This window comes from Macaca fascicularis, chromosome 2, assembly GCF_037993035.2.
Source record: "Macaca fascicularis isolate 582-1 chromosome 2, T2T-MFA8v1.1".
NCBI lineage: Eukaryota > Metazoa > Chordata > Mammalia > Primates > Cercopithecidae > Macaca > Macaca fascicularis.
Window position 1 is genome coordinate 24,473,043 of NC_088376.1, and position 17,354 is coordinate 24,490,396.

General features: G+C 42.7%; 1 protein-coding gene and 1 pseudogene across 4 annotated transcripts in view; one reads left to right on the plus strand and one right to left on the minus strand.

The window, feature by feature from the left end:
- UBE2E1 (ubiquitin conjugating enzyme E2 E1) overlaps nucleotides 1–17,354 on the minus strand; it is an 85,565-nt gene that overhangs the window by 7,832 nt on the left and 60,379 nt on the right. The window lies entirely within an intron of this gene.
- Nucleotides 2,741–17,354, plus strand: part of LOC102130424 (ADP-ribosylation factor-like protein 4A) — a 60,951-nt pseudogene continuing 46,337 nt past the window's right edge.

A 17,354-nucleotide genomic window follows, 5' to 3' on the forward strand; every position in this document is an offset into this window, starting at 1 on the left:
GATGAATTCAGGTAGCTTTTTGTCATGTGTACTTTATCAGAGAATAAAACAGAAAAATTCTGATATGAAGGCCTACAATTTTATTTTTTTACTAAGTTCTCATTGGGAAAGTTAGGATCTGCTGGCCTACAAAGTGGGCAGGCAGTCCCATCCCCAGGGGTAGAGGACAATGTTAACAACTCTCAGAAGGCCAGTGTCAGGAGAACAGGGAATAAGAGAAGCTTTACTTGAGGCTGTTCAAGCATCCCACCTATTTCTCAATAAAATGACTGAGCAGGTTTGCCCTCAGGTCACCTAAGTACACCCTTTACTAATCTCCTGTCTCCTCCAGAAGATGCTTTTGGTTCCACAACAAGAAATACAAGTTTAATTTTATTTTATTTTATTTTATTTTATTTTATTTTTTTGACACGGAGTCCAGGCTGGAGTGCAGTGGCGCGATCTCGGCTCACTGCAAGCTCCGCCTCCCGGGTTCACACCATTCTCCTGCCTCAGCCTCCGGAGTAGCTGGGACTACAGGCGCCGCCACCTCGCCCGGCTAATTTTCTTGTATTTTTAGTAGAGACGGGGTTTCACCGTGTTAGCCAGGATGGTCTCGATCTCCTGACCTCATGATCCGCCCGTCTCGGCCTCCCAAAGTGCTGGGATTACAGGCTTGAGCCACCGCGCCCGGCCACAAGTTTAATTTTAAACACTGGTTCAAGTGTACCTTAGAATGGTATGTAATTTAAATTATTAATCCAAATGATTAGAGAGTAGGGAAAATCCTGAATTGGGAAAAGAGGGGTTGAAATTAAGGTATTAAAGATAGATAGGAGCGGAAAAGTACATTTCCTAATTTTGCATGAAGTCTACCCGTCTGTCTTCACCTGGGCACTTATTTTAATTGAGATTCTCGAAACTGGGTCATCTCAGTTTTGTGTAATAAGATTTTTTAAAACCAGCCAACCAAACTATCAGTGGGGTTATAGAAATAACTATGAGACTTTGCCTCCTTTAAAAAACCCACTTATCCCTGTTTGAAGACATTGAAATTTAACTGTGATCAGAACCTTTGCATGAGAGGATGTAACTGAGAAAGTGAAGAGACTATGCCTATACTTTTCACATGTTCCTACACAGAGGTTTAAAGTTTATTTGTAACTAAAAACACTTTTCAAAATGTAAGTGGAATACATACAAGGCAAAAAGAAAAAAGATAACATAGTTTTTTCTTGTAACCAAAATAAATATTACTCTGATACGGATTTTAAGAAAAAGGAGTCATTTCTACTTTAACACCATATTTTCTTCTTTCTATAAAGGCCTCTGACTTCATACAGGTATGTAAACGTTAGGAGCAGGGATGGCCATGAGCCACAACACTTCCGTCATACAGGAAGCTGTGTCTGTTAACTGATAGGAAACTCTCCATTGAATAAACACAATTAACAAGGACTCACTTCTGACAGCTTTTCCTACAATCCTGGAGACATTTTCTCTCTAATGACCACTGGACAGCGTGGCTATGTATCTTATGCCTCAATATTATATTGATAAGTACACAAAGTAAAAAACTATCAACTGGTAGTAACTTTTGCTTTACACATATACAGTCTTAAACAGTATTTGCACAGTATAAAATGTACTACAAATCACTGGAGGTATTAACCAACTGTCAAAGCCTGTCATTAGCACAGTCTTATTAGAATCTGTTGTGTTCCCTGGATTGACTTAAAACCTTCCAGGATAACTCCATGAAGTAACATTCATGTTTCCTTTTTGTTTTAAAATCATGTTTTTGTGAGTCTTTCCCCATTCCCATTCTCAGTACAGACTTACTACAGATTACTCTGCTGTTCTTCCATTTCAATGGTCAGAAACCAAATCTGCATTTCAATTTTCAAATGACATTACTGATTTCTTTTAAAGAATAACCTGAAGCAAAGTGAAATTTAGAATATTTTTTGAGTCACAGTCTCACTGTGTCACCCAGGCTGGAGCACTGTGTGTGATCTAGGCTCACAGTAGCCTTGACTTCCTGGGCTCAAGTGATCCTCCCACCTCAGCCTCCCTGGTAGCTGGGACTAAAGGCACATGCCACCATGCCCAGCTAATTTTTTAAAAAATTTATTATTATTTTTAAGATGGAGTTTCACTCGTGTCACCCAGGCTGGAGTGCAGTGGTGCCATCTTGGCTCACTGCAACCTCTGCCTCCCAGGTTCAAGCAATTCTCCTGCCTCAGCCTCCTGAGTAGCTGGGATTACAAGCATCCGCCACCACACCAGGCTAATTTTTGTATTTTTAGTAGAGATGGGGTTTCACCATGTTGGCCAGGCTGGTCTCGAAATCCTGACTTCAGGTGATCTGCCCACCTCAGCGTCCCAAAGTGCTGGGATTACAGGTGTGAGCCACCGCACCCAGCCTAATTTTTAAATTTTTTGTAGAGACAGGCTCTCACCAGGTTGCACAGGCTGTTCTCAAATTCTTGGGCTCAAGTGATCCTCCCACCTGGGCCTCCCAAAGTGCTGAGATTCACAGGCGTGAGCCACAGTGCCTGGCCAGAATCCATTTTTTAAAGGTATCTTTCTATCAAATGAATTTTGACATTTTTTATTGGGAGAGAGGACCCTTGCCTACAAACACATAAACCATAATTCGGATATTATTCTAGGCATAATTTCAGAAGACTTAGTTATCTGCAGTCATGCCCTAGAAACAAGTGAGAGGATGAGAGGCTGGGAAGATGGGAAGATAAGCATGCTAGAAACAGAATTGCGGGCTGCTGGGCGAGCACTGTTAGAGCAGCCAGGCACACAGCGCCCACCTGGTGCCCTGTCCTCCGCCGCTGCCCAGGCCTCCCTGGTGCCCACAGACAGGTATCAGCGCACCTCCCCAGATGCTAGGAGAGACGCTGAGTGAAGAGAAGGGAAGGATGATTAGTCTTATAGCTGGATCACCTATGAAGAGAAGTTCTAAAGCAAGAAGAAAGCATTTCAATTTGGGACACTTACTTGCAGTGGGAAATTGGGAAAAGGACTATCAGACCAGACTTCTATCCTGTCCAGTCGGCCTTCATTTCAGTCCTTCCACACTGTTATTCTGGGTTGGTACTGTGCTAGAAAGACAACTGTCTCATACAGGCGGCAGCTGATGAATTTGTAAATACTGTACCTACCAAAAGATTTCACACTGAGAAAACTAAGGTAACCTTGGGAAATTCTAAAACAGTCCCTTTTCACTTCTGGGATGTAGGTGTTCAGGAGAAACTAAGGCCACTGTGGGAGTTATATGCCAGATGCACAGATGGCACTGTAGGACTCTGTTGTGGACTCTGCAGATGTGGAAGGATGGAAGAAACTAAAACTTCATAAAATCACTAAGATGTAGAAAATCAAGCAGTCCCTGTACTTACAGTTGCTAACACCAAGACTTCAGGAACTCATTCTCTCAGGAATTGATTCATTGTTGGCAAGGAGTGAACTGAGCTCATCAAGTCCTTGGCATTTGCAGCCTACCTGTGCAATCATAGGAGATGGACTAAAGCAGCAGTCCACAACTTTTCTGGCACCAGGGGCTGCTTTTGTGGAAGACAATTTTTCCACAGATGGGGGGTGGGGGCTGGGACGGTTTGGGATGATTCAAGTGCATTGCATTTATTGTGCACTCTATTTCTGTTGCTATTACATTGTGATATAGAATGAAATAATTATACAACTCACCACAACATAATGTAGAATCAGTGGGGAGCCCCTGAGCTTGTTTTCCTGCAACTAGACAGTCCCATGTGGGGGTGATGGGAGACAGTGACAGATCATCAGGCATTAGATTCTCATAAGGAGCACGCAGCCTAGATCCCTCACATGAGCAGTTCACAATAGGGTTTGTGCTCCTATGAGAATCTAATGCCGCTGCTGATCCGATCTGACAGGAGGCGGAGCTCAGGCTGTAATGTAAGCAATGGGCAGTGGCTGTAAATACAGAGGGAGCTTTGATCAGCTGGCTGGCCTGCCCACCCACTGCTCATCTGTTATGCGCATGGTTCCTAATGGGCCAGGGACCAGTACGGTATCTGTGGCCCAGACGCTGGGGAACCCTGGACTAAAGGAAGGACTTGAGACAACTACATAATGATAATTAAAAGAAGAAAAGTGTTGTGGCAACAGTAAAGAAATGGTGACTATCGCTACCTTTTAATCTGTGGGGGGTAGATTTTCTTTGGTCTGATTTTGACAAATGCAGAGTGTCTACAGCCTGGTTTGCCTGTCTGCCCTCCTGGGTGCTACTGAAGCCTTGTTTTGTTGAATAATCAGATGCCCAACTCTGCTGCCTTGTGGAAGATGAGTAAATGCAGTGCTTCTTAAAGTGGTCTCTTCTCCCTATCCCACAAATCTTTTGGTACTAGCATTTGGAGAAGCCAAGCAAGGACAGGAAATTGACCAGAACACAGTTGTGACATTTGACCTGAAGTTGGTGAGATAAAACTTTAAAGAGTAGGGGGGAAAAAAGAGACATGCGGACAGCAGCAGGAAGTAAGAATGAAGAAAGGGGCAGGGGCAGGGTAGCAACAGCGCCAGCATATTTCAAAAAAGGGCAGAGGCTTGGGATCAACTGAATTAGAAACTCAGTTCTACCTATTTAAAAATCTCAAGTAATTCCTGATATTATCTCATAGTACAATGACTAATGTTTCGTAAAAATAAAGAACTGGCACTTGGAGTAAGCTTTATCATCCTCCTCAGAAAGCCAGACGTGGCACAGACTGCTTATTAGCTACTGCACGCCTATTCTCCTTTTGTCTGTGGAAGCTTCATGATAAGCTTCTATGTCACTTATATAAAGTACATCATTCATATCACAAACCCCTCCAAACAACCATATTTCAACAGTAGCCTTAGAGCAGTGGTTCTCGACTGGAAGTAATTTTGCCGCCTACCCCACCCCCTGACATTTGGCAATGCTTGCAGTCATTCTGAATGTCACAAATGGGAGGGAGGGTGCTAATGGCATCTGGTGGGTAGAGACTAGGGATGCTGCTAAACATCCTACAATGCACCAGACAGCCCCCACAAAGAATGATCTCAGCCTAAAATGTCAATAGTGCCAAGGTTGAGAAACCCTGCCTTAGAGAAAATTTGTTCAAGGTTAAGCTAGTAAAGGGAAGAGATCAATCTGAATCCCAGTTGTTAGACTCCAATACCCAGACTTATTTTATTTTTCCTGTGCCTGGTACGCCAAAAAAAGATCAATATACATGGTTGTTATTATTACTAAAAGTTAGATTTGCATATACCCTGAATGTTCTATAGACTGATACTCAGAGTGCTGCCTCTGGACAAGCAACATCGGCATCCGATATGCCCTGGGAGTTTGTTAGAAATGCAGACATCAGACTCTACCTCAGACCCAATCGATGTGCATGTGCACACATGATTCTTATGCACATTAAAGTTTGAGAAGCCAGATATAGAGGATTATTAAGAGCAACGAATACCAACTGTTTCTTTTTTTTTTTTTTCAGCTGTTGCCCAAGCTGGAGTGCAGTGGCTCAATCACAGCTGGCTCAAGTAATCCTTCCATCTCAGCCTCCTGAGTTGCTGGGACTACAGGCGTGCATCACCACACCTGGCTAATTTTTAAATTTTTTGTAGAGACAGGGTCTTGCTAGGTTACCCAGACTGGTCTTGCACTCCTGGGCTCAAGCAATGCTTCTGCTTGGCCTCTGAAAGCACTGACATTACAGTAGTGAGCCACAGTTCTGATTTTCTAGATTTAAACGACCACTGATATTATTTAGCTCCCTCCTCCCTTGTCTACAACTCTTTGCAGTAACAAATATGCATCAACCCTGGTAATGCCTAGCTCTAATAGGACAAAAAACAAAACCAAAAACCCAAAACTGAATTTACAAAATGCTTATATGAAAAAACATCCAATTACGTCTATATTCCCTATGACAAACACACTACTAAAAATCCATTCCCAATTTAATCTTCTATTGCTAAGAAATTCATACAGAAGAAGATAAGCTATGAAGGTAGCAATCTACCAGAGATACCGGGTAAAAGCTGCCTTCTCCATGAGATCTACTTGGTACAATCTTACCCTCAGCATCCCTTCATAAAACTAACCATTTGTAACCTAGAAGTGAGTGGCAGAAGGAACTTGAAAAATGAGAAAACCTTACTAAGGGTAACAGGGTAGTGACACGATTTTGTAAGTGCTATTAAAAAGCAGGACAACCACTGCCATAGTCCCAACAACAAAGTTAGAAGGCCTCCTCACATAAGGTGAAGGGAAGAGGAAAGGAAGAGGCTCTGGTACTGTGAGGAGTGTACCATTCAGGTAACTAGCCCTTAGAAAGAACTTGCAGACCTAGAGCCAACCTAAAGGGCTCCCCAGAAAAAAACTAGTACCCACACACAAGAATACACAAATTTGGCTGGGCACAGTGGCTCACGCCTGTAATCCCAGCACTTTGGGAGGCCAAGGCGGGCAGATCACGAGGTCAAGAGATCGAGACCATCCTGGCCAACATAGTGAAACCCCATCTCTACTAAAAATACAAAAATTAGCCGGGCGTGGTGGCGGGCACCTGTAATCTCAGCTACTCGGAAGGCTGAGGCAGGAGAATCGCTCGAACCCAGGAGGCGGAGGTTGCAGTGAGATGAGATCATACCACTGCACTCCGGCCTGGGCGACAGAGTGAGACTCCATCTCAAAAAAAAAAAAATTAAAAAAAAAAAAGAATTCACATTAGTGGTATCCACTATATCTAGGAAGTTATACTGGGGCACGGTGGGGCTAAATAGGGGGTGTATCTTCCTAACTATGAGAAGGAGACTATCCCAGGCACTTAAGATCTGAAACAGTGTGGCCATTTAATGGCCTAGTTCTAACAAAGCCCTCCAAAAATCTTATGACACCAACACTGAGGAAAAGGTGCCTACTGTCTTCCTCCAGCATAAAGTAGGTAAACTTTCAAAGGAAGTTTTGACGTAACTTTTTGTGGCGCACAAGGATGATTTGTGGCCTATGGAAGCTATAGAGTTCATTTTTAAAATCTGTTCCAAACCAGGAAGAGAACAGATTTGTCTGGGTATTTACACAGAATGCTACAGTCATTTGGATACAATCTTTTGTACATCAGAATTTAAGTCTCTAGAGAGTAGTAATTTCCTACACACTACAGGGCTTGGCACACTGACAGTTACCAATATTTAATTAGATGATCAAATATGTACTACTGTTTGGGATCACACAACAGTGTTTCCAAATGAGGTAAAATAAGTAAAACATCACAAAAGCTCAATCTTGCCCAGTCAGTCATTCAGTCATAGGTTTTACTGTACATGTTGCTGCTCTAGTGACAGTCTAGCACATCTGGAAATTTACATTCCAATATTGAAAAAAAATTAGATGCACATAGAGTAAGGACACTAGTTTTAAAAGAAAACTACTTCCAAGTAACCTGTAAGTAAAGGGTTAAGATACTCCGGTAGGGATGACAAAAGAAGAGCAGACCTAAAAAAATGTGGACATTGGGGGGTCAGTCTTAACTAGGGATGGGCTGGATGAGGAGTTATTAGTACAGTGAGCTAAGGAACTGCACTTTCCCTTCTGGCCTGTCAGGATAGTAGTGGGGGTAGGTAGCAAGCAAGTAAAATGACAAAACTAGTTCAATGCCAAGCACCTGAAAGAAGCAGGGGCTGGGGGTACAGCAGTGATTATAATTAAAGTAAGATCAGTATCCCTTGTGTCATGAAAGACATTTTCCTCTGTAAGATTAAACATGTAGGTAAGTCAGGATAAAGGTGGATCCGACAATAGGTCTTTTCTGCAGGAATTACACAAACCTGACTTGGAACAATGCTCATCTGCCCTTTCCCCCAAGAAGTTAGAAAAAATGAGTCAGGACAGAATCCAGGGCGGTGTGGTGACTACTCCTCTACTCCCACTAAAGAATCCAGAGCTTGGTGTCTGGTATCTGCCTGATGGTCGAGTCCAGATTCTTCAGTTGCAATGCTTATGCTACCATATAGAAAACTGCCATTTAAATGAGTCAATACCAACGGGTTGTTACTCCTGGTTCTTTGGTTCACAGGGCACGACCGACTCTTCTATTGGGATGATTAACTATGTTGTGGGTAAGTGAGAGTCAGCTGGGGGAAAAGCAGAGCATCTTGTTCAGACTTTTTGAGGGGAGAACGTATTGTTAACTAAACCTCTACCCTCCACACATTTAGTGCTGATCCCCAAAAGCAACAGTGTCACAAAGAAAGTTTTTTTTAAAAGGGTACCAAGATTCTCTTAGAGGAGCTTATCAGGTTTTACTCAATTCTAAGAAAAGATTCTGGCACACATCTTGGATAATGAAATTAATTTTAGCTAAAGGTTTCCCATTCCACTCACACTCAGCTCCTCTGCAGCTTCCACGCTGCAACTGCTGCCAATATCAAACTCCAGGTAGGGCAGTCAGGGGGCTGCCAGGTCAGTGGGAAGCATGGGAAGTGACACAGGTATAACGTTCAAGAAACAGACTTCAATAACTTGCTACAAAGCAGAGTTGTGTGAACTGTCTTGCACAGTGATTTTCTGGTCACTGTGTGATGTGAATCTATGATTATTTTATTGTTTGGCAAAGTCTTCATCTGGTAATAATCATTTTCAGTTTTTTATTGCCCACTTTTGCTTTCAAAAGTGTTCTAACTTGCATATTATATGGTTACCCTATTTAGGAAGGAATCAGAACACCTCCCTGCACTGGTCAATCAGCCTGAAACTCTCCTGCCTCTTTTTTTTTTTTGAGACAGAGTCTCGCTCTGTTGCCCAGGCTGGAGTGCAGTGGCGCCATGTCAGCTCACTGCAAACCTCCGCCTCCCAGGTTCAAGTGATTCTCCTGCCTCAGCCTCCCGAGAAGCTGGGATTACAGGCGCACGCCACCATGCCTGGCTAATTTTTGTATTTTTAGTAGAGATGGGGTGTCACCATGTTGGTCAGGCTGGTCTCGAACTCCTGACCTCATGATCTGCCCACCTCAGCCCTCCCCAAAGTGTTGGGATTACAGGCATGAGCCACCGCACGACTGCCTAATTCTGACAATTTTGCTGCTGCTTCAGCCTCCACCTGCACCCTCCCAGGACTATGGGTTTCTCATCCTAGGTCCAGCTCCCTGTACCTTCCCTCAGTACAGAGCTCATGTGAATTTGGAGGATAAAAATGCCTTCAGCTGAAGGTAGCATTTACACCATCAGGGAAAAATTAGGCAGTTCTCCCAAGACCCTTTCAAGGAAGCCCCATGAAGTCAAAACTATTTTCATAAATCTAAAACATGACTTACCGTTTGTACTCCCATTTTCTCACATTTGTACTGTGAGATTTTCCTGAATCTACACCAGGTGTGAGAGGGCCACAGACTGAATGCAGAAGCAGATATGAAAATCTACCTGTCTGCTAATAAGTCAGACATTAAAGTTATTTGCAAATATGTGAACTAGTACCACTCTTCTAGTTAATTTTTGTTTGTTTGTTTGTTTTCTGAGATAGAGTCTCGCTCTGTTGCCCAGGCTGGAGTGCAGTGGTGTGATCTCGGTTCACTGCAACCTCCGCCTCCCGGGTTCAAGTGATTCTCCTGCCTCAGCCTCCTGAGTAGCTGGGACTATAGGCATGCGCCACCACACCTGGCTAATTTTTGCTTTTTTTTTTTTTTTTTTTTTTTTTTTTTTTTTGAGACGGAGTCTCGCTCTGTCGCCCAGACTGGAGTGCAGTGGCGCGATCTCGGCTCACTGCAAGCTCCGCCTCCTGGGTTCACGCCATTCTCCCGCCTCAGCCTCCGGAGTAGCTGGGACTACAGGCGCCCGCCACCACGCCCGGCTAATTTCTTTTTGTATTTTTAGTAGAGACGGGGTTTCACCGTGTTAGCCAGGATGGTCTCGATCTCCTGACCTCGTGATCCGCCCGCCTCGGCCTCCCAAAGTGCTGGGATTACAGGCTTGAGCCACCGCGCCCGTCCTAATTTTTGCATTTTTAGTAGAGACCGGGTGTCACCGTGTTAGCCAGGATGGTCTCGATCTCCTGACCTCGTGATCGCCTGCCTTGGCCTCCCAAAGTGGTGGGATTACAGGCATGAGCCACTGCGCCCAGACTAGGCTGTTTAATTTTGAAAAACAGTTTTCATTTAAAATGTTATTTATGTTAATATTTTTTGTTATTTTAAAATCAATCATAGATGTTTTAAATAATTCTGTTTTAATTTTGAATATGGTAAAAATCCTTAACTGTTAACCATATAATCAAAAGCTGCTGGGGTCTGAAATAAATTTTAAGAGTGTAATGGGGTCCTGAAACCAAAGAGTTTGAGAACCACTGGGCAGATTATTTTTAAATTATTTTGGTGCAACTGGCTAACCATAAAAATAAGTGCTTGATTCTTACTCCCAGACATTAAAAAACAAAAGTTAAACTAATAATTTTAAATAAGAACTAAGAATTTTAAATAGTGAACAGTTTTATAGTTTTGGAAATGAGAGAAGCCACTTGAACTCCTGAGCTCACTGACAAAAACTACAGCAGAAGCTGTCAGTGCCTCACCAACACATCCCTTAGGATTCTGGTATGCTATGGTCAAGTTCTAGCTACCCCATCTATCTGCGCCGCTGTGCTTAAGGCTGCTCTGCCCATAGCAGTAGGCAGGAGGACAGGTAAATGAACTCCCTGTGGCAGTTTTAAAACACTGTCCACAAATTGTTTGAAACTGCTCAAAGAGGTAGAGTCTAATTCCCCTCCCTCTGAATATGGGCTGGTGATATTTCAGTCTAAAGTGATGTAAGTGTGACTTCACAACTGGCTCCTTTTTTTAAAAAAAAGAGCTATGGTCCCTTCTGCCCCCCAACTCATCCTTCAGCTGTCTGTCTCCCTTTCTATGTGCCTTGGAAACTCTAAACATCACATAAGAAGCCTAGTACTGCAGAGACCATGTGGAGAGACCACATCAAGAATGAGAATTAGCCAAGAAGCCGAGGTGTTCCAGCCCTCAGCTATGTGAGCCTTCCCAGCCCAGGTGGAAGACTAGACATGTGAGGGAGAAAGCCTTCAGATGACTCCAGTCCTAGCCCCTGTAACTGCATTAGAAAGCTTCAGTAGCGGCCGGGCGCGGTGGCTCAAGCCTGTAATCCCAGCACTTTGGGAGGCCGAGGTGGGCGGATCACAAGGTCAGGAGATCGAGACCATCCTGGCTAACACGGTGAAACCCCGTCTCTACTAAAAATACAAAAAACTAGCCGGGCGAGGTGGCGGGCGCCTGTAGTCCCAGCTACTCGGGAGGCTGAGGCAGGAGAATGGCGTAAACCCGGGGGGCGGAGCTTGCAGTGAGCCGAGATCGCGCCACTGCACTCCAGCCTGGGCGACAGAGCCAGACTCCGTCTCAAAAAAAAAAAAAAAAAAAAAAAAAGGAAGCTTCAGTAGGAACCAGCCCCAAACTCTGTATCTATGAAAGATTATAATAATAATAAACGGTGGTTGTTGTTTAGATTATTTCGTTATGTAGCAATAAATAACTGGAACACTCCCCCCAAGAGCAGACTTCAACGAATAACTGATAATTTGGGTGGGATCATTCTCAGGCAAGTGTTCTATCCAATTTCCCAGTTTCTGCAGAGGCAATTTTCCCTGTGGGGGCTGGCTTAATAAGACATCTTTTTTTTTTTTTTTTTTTTTTTTGAGACAGGGTCTCACTATATTGCCTGGGCAGGTCTCGAACTCCTGAGCTCAAGCGATCCCTGCCTGCCTCAGCCTCCCAAAGTGCTGGGATTATAGGCATGAGCCACTGAGCCCAGATGAGACATCTTTTATTGACTATCTTTTCTTCCTTAGCTTCCCTTTGTTCTTTGTACCTGGAAATAAACTACTTGTATTTGAACTCTCATCTCAATAGTCACACAGGGGTGAGGGGGCAGGCGGGAGTGTGGGAATGACCAAAACCGAGACATCACTGAAGTTAAAACACACACACACACAAAGGAAAAGACTGACAGATCTGACTACATAAAAATTGAAAATCCTTTCAAAAAAAAAAAAAGATACCATAAAGTTTATAAAAAGGTGGGGGGGCATTTTTAGGTTATGACTAAGGGTTAATATCTTGACTAATTTAAATAATAACAATGGATAAAGTACACAGGCAGTTCTCAAAAGTGGAAAATAAACATATGGCAAATAAACAGATTCACAATCTTACTTAGACTCAAAGAAATACAAGTTAAACACTCTGATACTTTTACCTATCAGAATGGCAAAAATTTCCAGTAAACACTTGGATATAGAAATTCTGCTTCTTGGAACTTACCCTAAGGAAATAACTGGACATGTGCATGTGACTAGAGTATAAGTATATTTTGGAGACTCTTACTTATATATGATGAAAAAAATTTGGAATGAGCTAACTTACTGACAGGAGATAGGTTCACTGGAGTACAACCATATGATGGTATACTGTGCAGCTCTTAAATAAGATGAGGTATACATACTGAACAAGGAAAGAAATCCAGAAGGATTGAAAGAAACAAGTTCCACAACAGTATGCAAAGCAAACATTTTTGTAAGATATAAATATATCCAAACTTAACAGTGGTTGTACCTGCAGGATGAGATGCAGGCGATTTTCTCCTTCAAACAGATTCCAATTATTGAGATAAAAAACAAAAAACAAAAAAAAACCACTGTGTTTACTTCCCAGTTTCTATTCTGAAGGACAAAATAAAGGCAGAAGAGATGGAATCTAATCTGCCTATTAATATAGAAAGTAATAAGAGAAAGTAAAAGTGGCCGGGCGCGGTGACTCACAGCTGTAATCCCAGCACTTTGGGAGGCTGAGGCAGGAGGATCACAAGGTCAGGAGATTGTGTCCAGCCTGGCCAATATGGTGAAACCCCGTCTCTAATAAAAATACAAAAATTAGCCGGGTGTGGTAGCAGGCACCTGTAGTCCCAGTACTCAGGAGGCTGAGGCAGGAGAATAGCTTGAACCCGGGAGGCGGGGGTTGTAGTGAGTGAGATTGTGTCACTGCACTCCAGCCTGGGAGACAGAGGGAGACTCCATCTCAAAAAACTAAATAAATAAAAATAAAAAATAAAAGTAACTATGGTCACCCTAGGGTAAGTAGCGTTTCTGACTAGAAGGCCAATGCTTTACAGACTTGGAGAGGTGGGGGGGATACCGAGTCTGGGCTATCACTATTCTTACTCCAGCCATTGGAACCTGTGTTTCATTGAAGCCCAGTTTTCACAGTTATTTTTACAACAAAGTTGCTTAGGAACTGAGGGGAGATCTTTTGACTCATTTCTGCTTCATTCCAAACATGTTTTCAATAGTGACCCACTGATATGCCACATCTTTGGGTAAAAAATACCTAGAACACTCATTCATAGGAAATATTTATGACTGCTGCCATTCCCATCCATAGCCCAGTGAAAATCATCAGGGACTACAAGGGGTTCGGGTCTCCTGTGGCTCTGTGGTCACACTGAAGGACAGATTTTTGGCCCTATGATAAAAGCTTCCACTGACATTTTATTGGAAAATTTGGAAATACTCAGACTAACTGGACACTATCTCACTGTTGTCCCTTCTCTGCTCCCTCCTCTCTTCAATTCAGGTGCTCTTTCCTACCCTCTTCCTTCTCCTATGCTCTCAGACATGGGACTGAGATACTGAGTCTCCAAGAGACTACAGTAAAACCTGCACCAGTATAAGTGAAAGGGCTCAAGTTTACTCCACCAGCAGGATGCAAATCGGCTTTCGAAATGAGACAGGGGGACCAGAGAGCCCACACAGGAGAAACTTCTACCAAAAGAGGGTGCTCTTTCTCCCTTCTTTAATGTAGAAATACCAACTGTTAGCTAAGATAACTATTTGTCGATTTATCTAAACAGTCAAAACACATGGAAGACTTGAAATGGGTGAATTTAATTGTGTGTAAATTACATCTCAACAAAGTTGATGATAATTTATCCAAATATAAGCAAAATAAAGGTTGAACTCAATTCTCCACAATTTATTACATACAGGTTTGTTCTGACCTCCTATTTATACATCTAAAATATCACTCCAAGAACCAACACAAATCAAAGACAGAAAAGTACCCTAACACTTGCAGATAAATATATAATTTTCAAAGTTCCTTCGTAAACTTTGACTTCTTTTGATCTTTGCCCAGAATCTTTGAACAGGAAAGGTAACATTTATCCATTTTAAAGATGAGGAAAATAAAATAAATAAAATATTAAAAAGACAATAAGAAAATAATACAAAATAAATATATTAAAAAAAAAAAAGATGAGGAGAAGGATTCAGGATTAAGTGATGTGTTTGTACAAAGTCAGAAAGCCTGGAAGTCAGTCCTGGCTAATGGTGATATTTTTTTTACTACACCCATGAAGCTTAAAATAAAGTTACGTGTCTTTGGACTCAACACAAAAGTTGTTTAATCACATTTACTGGTCTGCTTTTCCTACCTTATTATTTCATTTCTCTTTCACATTTGGATGGAAGCTGGGATTAAATAAGAACAAGAAAATCTTGTGATTTGCCAAAAAGTGTTATTAAAATTTCTTAATACCAAAAATTAAATCACTTTATTTGCAGAAATGAATTAGGTGAAAATAAACACATACCACACAGAGTACTTAGTGTGGAGGACAGGGATTTCGATAATAATGTGACAACTCCAAAAACGCAGAGAATCCCCCACCTTAATGAAAACCAAAGACATTTTGGGGAAACAAGCATCAGTTCAATTACAGTCCAAATGTTATGCCCCTAAGCTGCAAAGAGAACAAGAAAGATTCACAATTCTTTCTTTCCCCCTAGAGCTAAAAAAAGCAGGTATAGAACATGAGACCTACTTTCTCCAGCTCAGAAGTTAGGTTGGTCCCGGGCATAGTCCAGGAATTCAGATCCACTTCACTCTATTCCATTCTAGTTCACAGTGGCACTGGGAGGTCCAGCAGTCATTAGAATGACCTGCACTGAAATGTGAGGTCAACCCCTGCCTGAGGATACAATATCACCCACTGCTCAATGCTCTGTGAAGCTGAGGCCTCTGCAACTTCTTTGTTCCCTCCCTCTCCACTGCAGGATCCACAACTCAGAACTACCAGGAAATAACAGGGTCAGGAGGTGAGGAGAGCTATTTACTGCACTTGGGGGAATCACTGGCTTCTTTCTTGGCCCCAGCTGGCCTGGAGAGACAAGAGGAAGGCTGTTTATATTTGCATAGGGCTAAGAGACTGAATGAGTGAGGTTATGCCCTGCATGTCAAATACAGGGCTGGGCTTGGAGGGGAGGGTCTGGTTGCTTTCTCACTGCCAACTCTTTCACCCAAGCGAATCCTTGGTCCTGCTATCTACACACCCCCTTCTAGCTGAGCAGTAGACAATAGCTTTCAAAAAGCTACATGCTGCAGCAGCAGCTAAAGAGGCCCACAGATGGAGGGCTGATGAGGGACATTTCACAGCCATCTAAATGTAACGAGCCTAGAATGACTGGTAAGCAAATACTGGTGGCCACTAGTCAGGCACGAAACTGGCTTGTAAGTTAACAGATGGCAGAGTCATATGCTACCTTATGTTGGTATCAGTTGCTTTCTAAAATGATTCGAATAGTCATTTAATACCAAGGAGTGCAAAGCATTATCCCCAAACAGAGAAGGGTGCTGACTAACAAACATGTCCCATTCCAGCCAAGTGCAGTGGCTCACACCTGTAATCCCAGCACTTTGGAAGTCCAAGGCAGGCAGACTGCTTGAGCCCAGGAGTTAGGGACCAGCATAGGCAACACTGTGAAACCTCATCTCTAAAAAAATACAAAACACAGCCAGGCATGGTGGCACGCACCTGTCATACCAGTTACTTGGGAGGCTAAGGTGGGAGGATCACCTGAGCCTGGGGAAGTTGAGGCTGCAGTGAGCCAAGACTGCACCACTGCACTCCGGCCTGGGTGAGTGACAAGAGTGAGACCCCATCTCAAAAAAAGGACTAAGTCTTAACTGACTGAAGAGTCTCCTGCTAGCCTTGAAGAAGCAAGCTCCTCTGATATAAACTACCTAAGAAGAGGGCTAGAGAACTATGAGTGGCCTCTAGAAGTTGCCTGGGCCTCAGTCCTACAGCTGCAAGGAACTGAATTTTATAAACAACCGTGTGACCTTGTAAGAGCTACAGATGAGGACACAGGCCAGCTGACTCCTTGACTGCAGACAAGGGAGACCCTGAGCAGAGGGCTCAGCTAAGGTATGCCTGGATTCCTGACCCACAGTAACTGTGAGATACTAAATGTATGTATTGTTTTGGGCTGCTAAATTTGCAGTCATTTGTTACAAAGAAAGAGAAATCCTGACAGTTTGAAGTTTATTTTCAGAAGAAGTTACAACAGAGGGTCTCTGCACCAGGGGTCATTAACACGGATGAGGGCAGAGGTGCTGTACTGAAAACGAGCTTACGCATGCAGGACAGTAAGACCACAGTTTTCTTTCTCCACTCAGCTCCCAAAACACAGGCCGGCCTTCACCTTCCAGGCAATCTCTTCTGGGGAATATGAGCAACTCAGAGGAAAGACTTTCCTAACTAAGGAACAGATAACTGAGGAACACGGTTCTTATCTAACACAAAAATCAAAAATCAAAACAAACTAGAAGATAGCCAACTATAGAAAACAGAAATTATGGGAGAATTTCAAAATAAACTTATTAACATCCAGGGAGACCGAATGCATTGCACTTATGAAAAAAGAATAAAGCCAAAACAAAATAACATTCCGAGGAGAAAAAGTAGCTTTTGGAAATTAAAAACAAAAGCAAGCAAACAAACAAAAGATTTCAAAAACTCAATAAAAGATAAAAGTTGAAATCTCCCAAGACAGTAGAAGAAAGACAGGCTGCAAACAGGAGAGAAAAGATACAACAATTAGAGGATCATAGGAAGGCCAAAGATTTGAATAGTGAGAGTGATCCAGAAAAGGTAAACAGAGAGGAGGTCCAAAATATCTTAAAACTCACCAGGCCATGAGTTTCCACATTGAAAAAGCACAGTACATTGGAGGAAAACTGACCTATACAAGATGGCACATCCAGGTTCCAGGGAGAAATAAAGAAGTAATGTGTAAGAAACCCCAAATCAGCTGGCTTCAGATTTCAAAAGCAATAGTGGGAGTAAGCTGGCACTGAAACAATGTCTTCAAAATGATTTCCAATACAAATTCCACACCAGACAAACTCTCAGTCAAGTGCTAGAGAAGAATAGGGATCTTTTCAGATACTTGAGGTCTCTAAAAAATTATCTCCCAAGAAACCTTTTTCAGGAAGTTACTGAGGGATGTACTCTGC